This window comes from Pelophylax lessonae (genome assembly GCF_965119305.1).
Source record: "Pelophylax lessonae genome assembly, chromosome: 1".
Taxonomy (NCBI): Eukaryota; Metazoa; Chordata; class Amphibia; order Anura; family Ranidae; genus Pelophylax; species Pelophylax lessonae.
The window spans coordinates 878,505,164-878,519,274 of NC_138768.1; the positions used below are offsets into that span (position 1 = coordinate 878,505,164).

Below are 14,111 nucleotides of genomic sequence, written 5' to 3' on the forward strand. Positions count from 1 at the left end.
GCTGGAAATTTTTTTTTAGAAATCTATAATTTTAATAAACCAACATATTACAAAATAATTATTAAAAACAATAATAAATGGTAAGTACACATACTTGATTGATGAATTCTCTACCCTGGTCTGAAAGTATTCGCTTGGGACAACCATGTCAATAGACCATGAAGCAAATATGGCGTCCCACCTCAGCAGCACGTTTTTGTTCTCAGTTGAAAAGCCTCCACCCACTTCGAAAAATAATCTGTAGCCATCAAAATGTACTGAAAACCATCAACTGTCTTTGGGAAAGGACCTGTTAGGTCAATTCCGACAAGCTCCCAGACAGCAGATACCGAATGTGATGAAACAAATAAATTATTATTACATTGGTTTATTAAAATTAAATATGTTATATAATACTATAGTACATGTTTTACCTTGATACACTGCAACGGCTGTGGAGCAGACAACAACTTTAGAAACTTCTGGCATTTATCACATTCCTGGATCTATAGAAGATGAGTTGTTAACCTGTGTATAAATTTCATTTAATATTGCAAAACACAGAGATAATTAGTGTGTACCCATTTATCAATATCGATGACCATTCCATGCCTGAAGAATCTTGAGAAATTGGCCGATCGCGTTCTATTGATGCCTGTATGTCCTCCAATGGGAGACGGGAAATCATCAAGTCACTGACACACACACCTGCACGTGATGAACTGTTGTCTTTATTCAACCTCAACTATGTAACCAGAAGCAAATAAACATAAAACAGTGTTGTGCCAGATAGAATATATACACCGCAATAAATAAATGTGATATGTGTATTGAATCACAAAAGATGACTGTGCAAATCAAAAAATAAGAAAAACAACAGAAAATGTCCATAAGATGAATCACAATTAGTGCAAATCAATAGTGCAAACAAAAGTGTCCATTAGATGAATTCCATATTCCAAATGCAAATAACACCTCTGTGATAGTGATAAAAGCTCCCTTCACCATATACAGTGGCCTCACACCTTAGTTTTAGACCCGGAAGACACGGGTCATTAACAGCTTATGTCCTCAATTAGGAAGAGTTTACCAGCAAAGCAGGGGGGCTAATCCAGCATTCCACCTCCGGACACAATATGGCAAATAAAGGGAATAAACGAAGACAGATCTAGTGCTCTCTGCTTTGATAACTCTAAAAGTTTAATGGGTAATTAGCTGCACTTACATATACAGCTCCCGGAAGTGCATGCTTACCGAGCTTGTGACAGCACAAGGAAGAGATGCAACGTCGGGTATGCAGGCTCCGCCCCTATACGCGTTACGTCAATGCCTTCACAGCGGTGACTTTCTTGGTAGGGGTGGAGTCTGCACACGATACCTCTCATTAAGAGGCTGAACGGCCTCAGACACTTATTGTTGATTGGACAATTAGACCGGCGCCTGCCCTACATAACTTCCTGGACGCGGGACACCGGAACCAAAATCTACTAGCAGAATCAAGGGTGACACAGCGAGATTATGGATATATGGGGACAAATAAGGAATCAGATCCAAGCCAACTTACAATATATCTCGGAGACTGTATACTGGACATCACATCTTCACAATTTCTCATAGCATATAAAAATACATATTTCATAATATTAAAAACATTTTAAAATTTTATTAAACTAATGGCAGCTATTAACATAAAATGTATTCATAGAATATTATTCATACTAGATAAAAATGCACATAAAAATAAGAGTAAAAAATATAAAATACATTTATGTTACATTTTAAAATCAATGGCTCTAGATAAAGGTAATAATATTATCTATCGCTAATAAAACAGTTTAAATCAAAATCAATATTTAAGCTTCTAGGCGATAAAACCTTTGTTTTATAGATCCAAAAGGACTCCCTCTTACTCCATTGTCATATGTAATTACCGCCCCTCCAGTGTTTTTTTAACTTGCTCTATACCCCAAAACTTCAAAGTATCGGGTTTTTTACCATGTACTTCTTTAAAATGTCTAGATACATTATGTGAGGTCTCACCTTTTTTTAATAATTTTTACATGTTCCGCTAACCTCACATTAAGGGGTCTGGAAGTACGGCCCACATATTGGAGCCCACATCCACACTCCAACATGTAGATCACTCCTATTGTGGAGCAAGTAATCAGATCTTTAAAGCGGAGTTCCGGGCACAGAGGTAATTTTTCAACAGACATACCCCCGGGACAGTCAGGGCTAGCACATTCCACAATGGCTAGCCTCTGATCTGTCCCGGTTCGCACTTACCTTTTAGAAGAAATACTCACTTATAAAATTTCTTCCACAGCGTTTCCATCTCTCTTGTGGGCAGCTGAAGCCGGCGCGATCCTCTTCGGCGTCTTCTTCCGCGTCTTCTTCTCCCAGAATGCGCCTGCACCGGCCCCTCTCGTCACTTCCGGTGCGGCTCCGCATTCCTCCACAGCTTCTGGGCATGCCCAGAAGCTGTTTAGCAGGGGAATGCGGCGTCGCCCGGAAGTGAAGAGCGGGGCCGGTGACGTCGCATTGATTCCTGGGAGCGATGACGTTCAGCTCCCAGGAATCAGTGCAAGCCCGGAAGAGACGACTGAGCCTCGGCACAGAGGGAGGAAGTGAAGACTAGGTGAGTATCTTCGATCTTCAATTACAAGGTGAGTAAATAAAAAAAAAAAAAAAACTAACTATCCAATTCCTTTTCAGGTGAAGGTGTAGAAGCGGACGGGCACAAAAAAAAAATTTGATTTTGTGCCCGGAACTCCGCTTTAATTTGGTATTCTTTACCGGTACTATTGGACCTAAAAGTTTTCCTCTTTTTAAAGCGGTAGTAAACTCCATTTTTTTTTCCTTTTTTATTTACATCTTCCGATCTAATAGCCCTTTGTACACATGCATACATTAAAATGAAGTGTGATAAACGAATTATAATACCTTTTATTTGCATAGTTTTCTTACAGCGACTTCCTGTATTCAGCAGCACCATCTTAGCTACTGCTTTCTGACTCCAACGGCGGACGTAATTTCCGCCCTTACTGCCTTGTCTTCGAAATCTCGCGCATGGTGCGTTCCTCGCCTCCTTTTCGATCGCCGTTACCATGGCAACTGAGGTCCGGCGGTCATCTATACAAAGCAGGTGAGCTGCTGAAAATAGGTTTCAACATTGATAATAATATATAAAATTTAATTTTATTTATTTAATTAAGCAGTATCCACAAAGGAAATGAAGTTATCTATCTATCTATCTATCTATCTATCTATCTATCTATCTATCTATCTATCTATCTATCTATCTATGTATACATATATATATGACATATAAATTACTCTCCCTCACTCTCTGTATGTGTGTATATATATATATATATTTATATATATATATACACACACACACAGAGTGTGAGAGGGAGAGTAATTTATATGATATATATAGATATATATATCTATATCTTTTATATATATAACGATACATAGATTAATTAAATTATCTACTGATCTACTTCAAGTCTCAACAATAAATTGAGTCTAAATAGGAAAATTAATTTCACGGAGAGAGAGATAGAGAGAGAGATAAAGATAAAGAGATATATTCAAATCAAAAATAAGTATTTAAAAATTACAATATATATATATATATATATATATATATATATATAAATCTATATAAGTTCATTTATCAAATTAAATTGTCCCAAAAATAATAATTTATGTGTTTTATCTTTGTATATTATTTTTATTCTTAATTTATATACTTTATTCTGCCTTTCAAATATATACATTTATACATATACAGTAAACCCCCCTCCATTGCGGTGGTTACGTTCCGGACCCAGCCGCGAAAAGTGAAAATCCGCGAAATAGAAAAATACACTGTAGGCATGTTTTACTGTCACTGTACGTGTAAAAGCATTTTAAGGTCTTTAAACACACTTTTAAAACAATAGAAACTCATTTAAACACATAAAAGATACTGAGAGACAGAGCAAGAGCTATGGAAAATACAAAAATATTTCATTTTTAATGATTTATATAGTAAAATAACATTACAAAAAAACCCGCAATATACCGGGACCGCAAAAACTGAACCGCGATGGAGCGGGGGTTTTCTGTATACATTTATTTATATTATATATATATATATATATATATATATATATATATATATATATATATACCAAATTATTGAGTAGTTATTTAATTTCTCTGTCATTTATTATAAAAAAATGTAATGTTTATAACATGATATTTTTTATGGTTAATAATGTAATATTGTCATTTTTATTTATAAAAGATGTTATTTCACATATTAATCACTTTTTGTATTGTAAAAAAATTCCCTTTAACAACACTGATATGCGTCTTATTGTATTCTTCTAATGTTTGAAATAATTCATATCAATAAATATTATAAAACTACAAACTAATGAAATCTTTTTATGTTAAATACTATTGTAAAAATAAAAGAAAGTACTGTGTTTGGGGCTGTTGTTATTTTTAAATTTTACTTTTTTTTTTTTTTTTCCTTTTTCACAATTTTAAACTTTATTCAAAAAAATAGAAAAGTCATACAGAATGCAAACAGTGGAAAAGTTCCTTTAGTTATAAAGCAAAATCTTTTCAGTAACATTTAACAACGAAAATAAGTACAATACATTCTGAAAAACTAGAGATTTTTATATGGAGAAGACGATTACAGTACTCAAGCTATATCCGAGCATATACTCCTAATCGCAAGAAATGTGTAAACGTCGGGTAATATGATTACTGGTATTAAAGAAGCCAGAAGGATGGACCTAAGTGTCAGTTCATCCATAATATGAGAATAGACAATAGAGAAAGAAGAAAGTTGAGATAAGAAGATGGAGGAGAGAGTGAAGAGAGGGAAGATGGAAGGAAAGGAAGAGGGAGATGGGAAGGTTGGGGGGGGGATAGGGAGGGGCTCTTTTGCTTAGACCGGTTTAGTGAGAACAGCTGTTAGGCCTGTATTCAATTGCTCATAAGATCACTATAATCTTTCGAGACTGTGAAAACTTGCCAAGGAGACCGTTGTTTTTGGAACAGGTCATTTTTTTCAGTTCTGATGGCAAGTGTCTCTTCTATTTCATATATGTAGCCCACCTTAGTGAGCCAGTCGGTGACCTTTTTGGAATTCCAGAATAGAGGTATCAGGGATTTGGCTGCGTTTAAGAGATGTCGTGTCAGAGATCTTTTATATTTTCTGTAGGAGTATCGATTTATATGTAAAAGGCAACAGGCCGCATCTAGATTTAATGTGGTTTCCGTAATGTGTCACACCCATTTAATAACTTCCTCCCAAAAGCTCTTCAGTGCCACGCAATCCCACCATATGTGGAGGAAGGTGCCTCGATCGGAACCACATCTCCAGCAGGTATCCGATGATTGTTTGGACCATTGATGCAAATTGACAGGAGTGCGATACCACTGCGTCCTGATCTTGTACGAGGTTTCTTGTAGCTTGGTGCTTAACGAGCACTTATGTGAGAAGTAACAGGCCTTCTCCCACTGATCCGAAGAGAAGGAGCATCCCATCTCTTTTTCCCATATGTTTTTATATGGATCTATAAAATCTGAAGGAGCTTCGATGAGCCTTTTGTAGGATTGGGACGTGGCCCCTTCAATTCTGTCTCCGCGTATGCATTGTTCCTCAAAATCAGTCAGTGGTCTACACATTACATTCTTGTGTTTGTTGCGTGTGGTAAAATCACGTAGCTGCATGTATGTCCAATATGGTAGGGGTGCGTGCGTCAGACGAGCATTCCTGTTTCATCTCTTGGAAGGATTTAATGTTTGAATTTCGGAAGCATTGTTTACCCCAAAAAGGCTGGGTCTTACCCTTCTGGTGAAAAACAAATGTGCGATTGTCAATGCTAGGTTGGAAATCTGGATTGTTTAACAATGGGATGAGTGGACTTGAACCTGAGGAGATATTATGTTTAGTTGCGACTTTCTGGAATATCTTTAGTGTAGTTGCTATGAGAGGGTGTTTTTTAATTTCTGATGGGATGTTTCGGGGATCTGTCCACAAAAGATGATGGGGTGGGATGGCACTCCAACCCAATTCCATGCCCACCCAGTCTTTGCTATCAGAGTGGCAATGCCAGTCCAGGATTCTTGTTAGGTGTGTAGCTTGGTAGTGCTTTTGGAAATCTGGGAGACCTATGCCTCCAGTCAGTTTCGGAAGTTGTAGATATTTAAGTTTTATACTTGGCCTTTTGTCAGCCCAGACAAAGGCCCTTTGCAGATTGGCTAGTTTGCGGAAAAAGGATATAGGAATATGGACCTGGAGGGCATGGAAGAGGTAAAGAAGCCTGGGGAGCATTGTCATCTTAATTATGGAAGCTCTACCAAACCAGGAGAAGGTCTTTACATTCCATCTCCGGAGATCAGTAGCAATTTGTTTCATAAGGGGATTGAAATTCGCTTCTACGAGATCCTCTAATTTTGGTGTGAACTTAATGCCTAAATACTTTAAGGCGTGTTTTTCCCATCTATATAGGCAGGTTTCCATTGTGAGTTTTAATGACTCGGGGGAGCCTACAATTTGCTATGGTTTATTTTAAAATTTGACAGGAATCTATAGAGTTTAAATTGGTTGTTCAAATTGGGGATAGAGATGTGTGGTTGAGAAATAAAGAACAAGAGGTCGTCCGCATAGGCTGAGAGTTTAAACTCTCTGGCCCCTCTACGGAATCCGTGTATGCCTGGTGTCAAATTGATGGTTCTGATAAGAGGTTCAAGGGTAAGTATGAACAAGAGAGGAGACAGGGGGCAACCCTGCCTGGTACCATTTTGTAAAGAGAAAGGTGGGGACATAAGGTTGTTAACCTTTACTCTAGCCGTGGGATTTGAGTATGTCTAGATCCAGGCCAGCATGTTTGAGCCCAACCCGATGTGTTTACAAGTCTGAAGCAGGAAATCCCATGCCACCCTATCAAAGGCTTTTTCTGCATCAGTAGAAAGCTGAAGTCCTTCGATTTTAGAGCCTTGGATGCCATGAATCAAGTTCAGAGCCTTGGTGACGCTGCCCTTAGCTTCTCCCTGCACCCTGCATAAAACCAACCTGCTCTGGTCCTATGATATAATGCAACAGAGAACCCAATCTATTTGCCAGTATCTTGGTTAGAATCTTTAGGTCAATATTTAAAAGTGATATCGGTCGGTAACTCGAGCATAAGGTTGGATCCTTATCTGCTTTAGGGATTACGGACACATATGCCATCAGAAAGTCCCTTGTAGGAGTATGTGATTGAAGGATGGAGTTTAGGGCGTTTGTAAGGTGTGGCGCAATTATGTCGGCGTATAATTTATAATATTGGGAAGTGAAGCCACCTGGCCCGGGACTTTTCACGGTTTTCAATTTCTTAATAACCGATTCAGTTTTCTCTACTGAAATCTCCCTTTCCAAATCTTCAATTGCATCTTTCGGTAACACAGGCATACCACTGCGGTGGAGATATTCCAAAATTAGTTGGTCTCGTGAATTATTGAGACCTTCTGGCTTGTTTTGTGGCAGGATATGGTATAAATTGGAGTAAAAGGAACCAAAGCGTTCAGCCATTTTGTGTGGGTCTCGCAAAAGGTCGCCTTCCTGGCCTCAGATGCAATGAATGTTATTATCAAATTTTGCTTCTTTCAATGCCTTAGCTAAAAGCTTGCCTCCTTTGTCTCCATGTTCATAGTAAATGGATTTCTTGAAAAATAATGACCTCTTCATTTTAGCCTGAAGCGTATCATTCAGCGTTTTTCTATGAGTTAGTAGTTCTTGTTCAACTTTTTTAGAAGTGCTAAATTTATGTTGTATTTCAAGGGATGAGATTTTCTCAACCATAGTTTTAATGATTTTTTCCCTTTCTTTCTTCTGAAATGCACCATGTCTGATCAGCTCACCTCTTATAACACTTTTGTGTGCCTCCCACACTAAAAGCGGGGAAACATCTGCTGAGATGTTATCTCTGAAGTAATTGTTTATTGAGTCATGAATATCGGTTAAGACATTGTGTCTAACCAACAAAGAGGAGTTCAATCTCCAAGTGAACTCACCTCTGCAAGGAGTATCCATTTGTAAAGCTATAGATACAGGTGCATGGTCAGATAGAGAAATTATTCCTATGTCTGCCTCAACCAATCTTGGGAGATCTCTTTGTGTAATATAGATGTGGTCTATGCGTGTATAGCGCTTGTGCGGGGCCGAATAAAATGTATAATCCCTCTCTGATGGATTGAGCGTCCTCCATGTATCCACCAGAGTTCGGGATCTGAGTTGTTCCCTGATTCTTTTAATGATTCTATAAGAGATGCAGGTTTTGCCTGATGATGTGTATTGTAGTGGGTCTAGAGGTACATTACAATCTCCTCCCAACATTATACAACCCTTTGCAAATCTCTTTAGTTCGTCTAATATCAACGTGCAGAAAGAGATGTGCGCCTTGTTAGGGAAATAAACATTCGCCAAAGTGACTGGGTTTCCATTTAGCGAGCCAGTTAGGAACAGATATCTTCCATCTGGATCTGAAGGTTGTTCGTTTAGTACAAATTTACAATTCTTGTGGAGCAGTATTGTGACTCCTTTGGTCTTAGCCTGGGGGTTTGTTGCATGATACGCAGAGATGTATAGTAACTAGGTAGAACTACTTCACTACTGTACTTAAGTACCGAAAGGCGGTATCTGTACTTTCCTGGAGTAGAATTTTTTTCTCCTACTTCCACTTTTACTTCACTACATTTTTTCAATGATTTCTATACTTCTACTCCGATATTTTTTTTTGTGCTGCATAGTTACTCGTTACAATTATAAAAATTACCACAGCCAGAACAGTAGATGGCAGGTTTCATGAAGCTCAAAACATGTGTATTATCAGCGCATACGAAAATAAATGCTACTGTATGTATAAATAAAAGCTGCATTTGAAATAATAAAAAACAATATGATGTTCAAACTTTTGACTTCTTTCTTTAATAACTACATAACACAGTACTTGTACTTTTACTTTCAGTACTTGAGTAGCAAAATTAAAAAAAAAAACTACTTGCAGTACTTAAGGACAAAAAATGTTGAATACTTTAGTACTTCTACTCAAGTCACTTTTTGATCGAGCACTTCCACTGCTACTCAAGTCACTTTTCGATCGAGCACTTGTACTTTTACTCAAGTATGGGTTTCGAGTACTTTATACAACTCTGATGATACGCTACGGGGAAATATTTATTAGTTCGCTTTGGAATGTATGAACTTCGGAAATGTGTTTCCTGTAGGAAAATCACTTGTGCTTTAGATTTCTTTAGTTCGTAATAGTAGGCGGCTTCTCTTTTCCGGAGAATTGAGGCCGTTCACATTATGTGAGATAAGGAATGGTGATTTACTTAAGTGTGAATAAGCCATCTTGAGGGTGTGGGGTCTAGGACTGGGAGAGGTAAGATGGGGAAGAGGGGTGAGGGATGGAACTAGGGAAGATTAAGAAAGAAAGGAAGAGAGTAGAATAAAAGAGACTATATAGTAAACGTCGACCTCCCTAGGTGGAGCCGTCCAGGAGGCCAACACAGTAAGAAGGAAATAGAGGCAGCCACAGCACCCACTTTTAAGTGGTAGTCTGCCAGTTCCTATTTGAGGTAAAGTGATTGGCGCGTGACGAGATGGTATCTACAAATAATCAGATGAAGAATAAAGGTGTGTAAACATATAACAGCCGGGGCAGTCCCCCACCTCAATTGAAAAGCAAATAACTTGTAAGCCATAAAGAATACGGTAATAAACAACATGACAAAAAAGAGAGGCATTGAATACGACTCGTTGGTAAATCAAATCTAGGCATAAAACGCATGATGCAAGATCAAACGTAACATGATCCCAGATACCTTGCAGTCATTCTTTGGTTAAATCAGATATATTTTGTGTGCCCTGTGGGATATAAAATACCCTATGAATTAAACAGCTAAAAGTGGCATTATCGTCACAGAAATGTCGGACAAACACCGGTTATAAACATTCCAATACCTCTTACCAGCATTGAGCAGGTGTATAATTGTGCTGAGATTTATGTATAGAAGGTCAATCATAATGGTATACAGGTCCCTCTCAAAAAATTAGCATATTGTGATAAAGTTCATTATTTTCTGTAATGTACTGATAAACATTAGACTTTCATATATTTTAGATTCATTACACACAACTGAAGTAGTGCAAGCCTTTTATTGTTTAAATATTGATGATTTTGGCATACAGCTCATGAAAAACCAAAATTCCTATCTCAAAAAATTAGCATATTTCATCCGACCAATAAAAGAAAAGTGTTTTTAATACAAAAAAAGTCAACCTTCAAATAATTCTGTTCAGTTGCACTCAATACTTGGTTGGGAATCCTTTTGCAGAAATGACTGCTTCAATGCGGCGTGGCATGGAGGCGATCAGCCTGTGGCACTGCTGAGGTGTTATGGAGGACCAGGATGCTTCGATAGCGGCCTTCAGCTCATCCAGAGTGTTGGGTCTTGCGTCTCTCAACTATCTCTTCACAACATCCCACAGATTCTCTATGGGGTTCAGGTCAGGAGAGTTGGCAGGCCAATTGAGCACAGTAATACCATGGTCAGTAAACCATTTACCAGTGGTTTTGGCACTGTGAGCAGGTGCCAGGTCGTGCTGAAAAATGAAATCTTCATCTCCATAAAGCTTTTCAGCAGATGGAAGCATGAAGTGCTCCAAAATCTCCTGATAGCTAGCTGCATTGACCCTGCCCTTGATAAAACACAGTGGACCAACACCAGCAGCTGACATGGCACCCCAGACCATCACTGACTGTGGGTACTTGACACTGGACTTCAGGCATTCTGGCATTTCCCTCTCCCCAGTCTTCCTCCAGACTCTGGCACCTTGATTTCCGAATGACATGCAAAATTTGCTTTCATCCGAAAAAAGTACTTTGGACCACTGAGCAACAGTCCAGTGCTGCTTCTCTGTAGCCCAGGTCAGGCGCTTCTGCCGCTGTTTCTGGTTCAAAAGTTGCTTGACCTGGGGAATGCGGCACCTGTAGCCCATTTCCTGCACACGCCTGTACACAGTGGCTCTAGATGTTTCTACTCCAGATTCAGTCCACTGCTTCCGCAGGTCCCCCAAGGTCTGGAATCGGTCCTTCTCCACAATCTTCCTCAGGGTCCGGTCACCTCTTCTCGTTGTGCAGCGTTTTCTGCCACACTTTTTCCTTCCCACAGACTTCCCACTGAGGTGCCTTGATACAGCACTCTGGGAACAGCCTATTCGTTCAGAAATTTCTTTCTGTGTCTTACCCTCTTGCTTGAGGGTGTCAATGATGGCCTTCTGGACAGCAGTCAGGTCGGCAGTCTTACCCATGATTGCGGTTTTGAGTAATGAACCAGGCTGGGAGTTTTTAAAAGCCTCAGGAATCTTTTGCAGGTGTTTAGAGTTAATTAGTTGATTAAGATGATTAGGTTAATAGCTAGTTTAGAGAACCTTTTCATGATATGCTAATTTTTTGAGATAGGAATTTTGGGTTTTCATGAGCTGTATGCCAAAATCATCAATATTAAAACTATAAAAGGCTTGCACTACTTCAGTTGTGTGTAATGAATCTAAAATATATGAAAGTCTAATGTTTATCAGTACATTACTTTATCACAATATGAAAATTTTTTGAGAGGGACCTGTATAGGATGGATCTATGTGTTACCTGTTTTGTCCAAGACCCTGCGACGTACAACCCTAAACCTCACTCAGATGTGTGACTGAAGTAGGGTCTCCCACTCATTTTAAAGTAGTGATCATGGAAAGATGTAAAGAGAAAAATATGTAAGAACAATCAAATAAAGATAGCAATTGAGGCTTCCTCCACTCCTCTAATGATCTCCCAAGACAAAGAGTAATGAAAAATACCTCATTCCCATTCGCTTCAATTAAGGCTATAATGTTAGATAGACACTGCCATCTTGTGGCAGTTTTTGGGAATTACCGATTTTGTACTAGTACTATGTCAGATTATTTTCTCAATTGTCAGATTAAGAGAAAAAAGAGGAGTGTAAGGAGCCATAGATGAGATGATGTTAGACATCAAAACTGGGTATAGACATCTGAGAAGGAAGACCGTCAAAGAAACCAGGAAGAAGGGCATGTAGGTGTCCCAACGATAATGTTCTGCGGATTTAGACCTATCAACCTCCTTCTTGGTGCCTGAAAGATCAATCCAAGAAGCCATGTCCCACAATGGAGGTCAGGTATCTATCTGATCATATATACTCGTAAGAGTAAGTTCCAGAAATTGTAATTCTCTGCTGTCTAAAATCTTCCTTCCTTGAGCATAGTAGGGATGGGATGAAGGGAAATGTTAGAAAGTGCTAATGAAAATGCATATCAGCTCCGATGTGAAATTATTCTGCCCTCTACAGGCTGAAAGATTAAACTGATGGAGACGGCCTTTAACAATCAGCATGTCAAAGATCCATGTGAGAGCCATTTCCAATTAGACAGGCATTGCAGGGAAAAGTGCACTGAGATCTGGGGTAAACTTGTTAACAGTAACGATAAAAAGGTTTATAGGAGTGAATAAGTGTCCGGTCACTTATTATCTCTCAGTCTCGGTGTCCTGGGAGGTGAAGTGAACAGGTTCTTGGGGTCTTTATATTTCTGTTTCTTCCCGCCTTTCCCAAAGGGAGTACGTGCTGGAGAGGGATTTGGGGCCCTAAGAGAGCTCTGTTACATAGTTACATAGTAGGTGAGGTTTAATAAAGACAATAGTCCATCCAGTTCAACCTGTGTAGGTGTGTGTGGCTGTAATCATCTCGCATACCCCTGAATGTTCTGATCCTTGAGATGTACGTCTAGAAGTCTTTGTAGCCCTAACAGTAAAGAACCCCCCACGTTGCCTGAGGTTAAAACGCTTCTCCTCTAATCGCATTGTATGCCCCCGAGTCCTCATGCAATCCCTGCGACTGAACAGCTTTTCTTCTAAGCCTAGATCCCCATTGAGATATTTAAAAATTGCTATCATGTCCCCCCTCAGGCGTCTCTTCTCCAGGGAGAATAAATCAAGCGATTGCAGACGCTCCTCATAATTAAGGTCCTCCAATCCCCTAATTACTTTAGTTGCCCTTCTCTGGACCCTCTCCAGTTCCAACACATCCCTTCTGAGGACTGGTGACCAGAACTGGACAGCATACTCCAGATGCGGTCGGACCTCTGTGGTACGGATGGGAGCATAAACTCTGAATAACATTCTGGAAGAACTACAGGGTCCAGCTGTAGAAGATCGCAGAAGTTTGGAAGTTCATCTGGGGTTCTAAGCAGGTATTGTCTGCCTCCTAGTGTGGCCTGTAGTGCGAATGGAAAATCTATTGTTTTTAGATTTCAGTATTTCCAGAAGGGGATTCAGGGCTCGTCTATTCTTCAGGGTGATAGGGGATGAGTCCTGAAATAGTTGTATTTGTTGGTCATTGAAAATGACTTGGTCATTTTGTCGAGCTTGTTTTAGGATTTCTTCCTTTAACCACTTTACGTCTGCTTAGATGGACACTACTGCGGAAAAGTGGCTCGATAATGTCTGACGACGTAGTACTACGTCGGCAGACATTCCCCCTTCTCGGTGGCGTGCTCCCGCTGTATTCAGTCACAGCGGGAGTCGGGCCAGGGGAGGAGCAGCGGCTATCGATGCTCTTCCCCGATCGTCGGGGAATCGAGTGTGGAGATCCGCCCGCTTGTGTAAAGTGACAGGCAGGGACAGATTGCAGGGTTCAGCATAGAATAGCAATGCTGAACCCTGGATCTGTCCTTGTGTCACACAGTCACCTCCCCCCACACACATTAGTAAGCACTAACTTACTGAATATATATATATATATATATATATATATATATATATATACACACACAAATATATATATTTGGGGTTTGGTTTCTTGCTGGTTTGACGACACTCCACCCATACCCCACCCCACCCCAAAAAAAAAAAACCCTCCCCTACTCCCTCACCCCGAATTATCAAGCCAAAATAAAAATATTTTGGGGGGTTTAAACAATCCTTTATTTTTAAAGTAGTGTTCACAAACAACTATTCAAATTCAAACATTATATTTCTTTTATTAAAATTCAAACATAAAAATAC

The 14,111-nt window shown here is 39.3% G+C and overlaps 1 protein-coding gene across 1 annotated transcript in view; it reads right to left on the reverse strand.

Annotated features, from left to right (window-relative positions):
* The window catches only part of LOC309550539 (uncharacterized protein), a gene marked incomplete at both ends in the record, with an annotated part of 1,004,737 nt that overhangs the window by 546,994 nt on the left and 443,632 nt on the right, over positions 1 to 14,111 (reverse strand). The gene's annotated exons all lie outside the window — the stretch shown is intronic.